Source organism: Morone saxatilis, unplaced genomic scaffold (assembly GCF_004916995.1).
Source record: "Morone saxatilis isolate NCDOM2014 unplaced genomic scaffold, NCSU_SB_2.0 Contig9, whole genome shotgun sequence".
NCBI classification, from domain to species: domain Eukaryota; kingdom Metazoa; phylum Chordata; class Actinopteri; family Moronidae; genus Morone; species Morone saxatilis.
Window position 1 is genome coordinate 16,463,499 of NW_023340268.1, and position 2,427 is coordinate 16,465,925.

The window sequence follows — 2,427 nt, forward strand, 5'->3', positions numbered from 1 at the left end:
AACTCAACAATAAAAACAATATAACAAACAAAACAGTGCATAATAGTATACATAAATGCATTACCTGCCTATCCTAAAGTTCTGTAGCTTGATGATATCAAACTGTGTTGAAAGCTCCAGTCCTTGTTTACTTTTTCTCCCAGCTATGTTCTCGCCATGCCGCTTCGTTGCACGTATGGCATCTTGCTGAGTCATTTGGAGCTGTGCAGAATCACAGCTGATAATTCATTACAAAAAAGCAGGGGGAAAGAAAAGCGAGGCTGACAAAAGATATAGAGAGAGTGGCAGTGTTCATTAGCACCAAAGTTTTAAAAGTCATTGCAAAGTTTTAGCTAAGCAAAAAAAGCAAGAAAAATGTCTTCCTTGCTAATTTTATTCTGACTTCTATGTGGCCAAAATTCACTCAAATTAAAGCTTAATGATTTGTCATCATGTCATTTCACATCTGTGCTAATAAGAGAGACTGTGTGAAGCCAAAACGTTCAGGAATGTGTCGCTGTCCAAGTTCTGCAGCACATTAACTGCCGACAAAAAGTCCACATGAGCATCAAAGTTTAGCTAGTTTTTAACATTCATGCTAGATTAATGGACATTTCAAGCTTTCTCTTTTTGGCTACAACCATCTCGTTAGAAACAGTGAAAAGGTCGATCTCATGACTCAAACCACTGACACGTTTAATAGTCCTCTGAATAGGCTGCAATGAGTCATGCAGAGCGTTTTCTTTTTTGAAACTCGCCATGATTGTGGATCATGGATGTACTTTTAATTTCATATGTGAGCTGGGTTGGGTAGAAATGTTTGAACAAATTATTTCCATCATCTACATTAGATGCATTTGCAGTGCTTTACCACAACTCTTCTTGACCTTTATCAGTCAGTTTAACTGACACACCACAGTATAGAGTAAGCTCTTTCACTCACTTACACACCATTAGTAGTACAATCTACAGTAGACGGTATAATCACCTAACTCCCCATGTCATTTCAATAACTATGGTAATTAGAAGGCATAGCTCTTGAGCTCTGACTGACATGTATGTCTGTGTGCACATACTGTTTCTGCAATAGAAAACCAAAGCTAGAATAAAGACAGCAAAAGATAGCAAAGCTCTCCCATGCCATATGTTGGTTGTCATTTGATTCAATTGGTAACAGTTCTTTAGAAACTAAAACCTGCATGCTGCAAGTGTGGCTATTAAAAAATAGCTTGGGATTATAACAGGAGTCTACTGAGGTACAAACTACAAACAAAAGGTACAAACAAAGACTCAATTAAATAAACTTACACTTATTTAAAGGATTATTATTACCAGGCAAAAACATGAACTGTCAGGCAATCAGACACATTGTCCACAAGCCAACAGTGTAGCTACCTTATCTAAACATTTTTATTTTGAGGTAAAAGCACAAGAAATTTCATCTCAGTAAAATTCCCTCATTGCATTGAGTTGGTCTGTTAGCTGTGATGGATGTTAACTATGGGCAGATCTGATATCTCTCTTCCAAATAAGTTTGACTAACCTGAGGTTTTATTTAAAGTCTGTATAATCATCTGACTACAACTGATGTGTTTTGCCCCACCTGATTTCTTTTTAGCCATGCTGGTGGTGTGGTCTGATCGGACATTCATTGTCCTCAGAGGATGAATCGCAATGATTTTGGTGATCAGCTGACTTTTTATATAGTGACACCATGAGTTTGACACATCATCATCATCAGGAGGTATTTTTTAGCTTTTCTTACAGCTAACTAAGTTTGTGGCTAATCCTAATGATGTACTTTTGTGCCTACACCTAAGGAAGTGGTTTTTGTACCTAATCCTAACCAAACTGGGACCATTTTACAACAAGAGTAACCAAATGTTAAATATTTATTGTTGCTATCTTGATCGCAGAGCCCTGTGCGTCCACAATTGAGCGGGACCTGCAGTGTCCTATTTTGAACCATAGAACCACTAACCAAGCTGCAGTATTCGCTGGGAGTGAGAACGTGTTGCATTACACTGCACCTTAGACATCATAAGATTTAAATGCATTGTCATGCAGGACAACAGTTAGCCTCTGACAATAACGTGAGATTAATAAGTGGATGTTTGTGGAATGATGATAAATATGTCTTAAAGTGGTCCACAGACTAGAAGAAGAAACCCCCAAAGGAGTGGCTAGATCTACCCACAGTCCTCCTTGTTGTGCATGCAGTCCCATCACTTGGCATCATCCTACACTGCACTGTTATGCAGGCACATGCTAAAGGCATCTCCAAGATAATTAATCATTCTGAATATCATTGTGCATTATTTATAATATATAGAGAGGTTACATAATAGATTTTCAAATGAAAAGTGTTCTTTATGTAATTAAGTTTCCATAGACCTGAGATATAAATCACAAAAACAATTTAAGTTTAAAGAACCCACATTGGCAAGG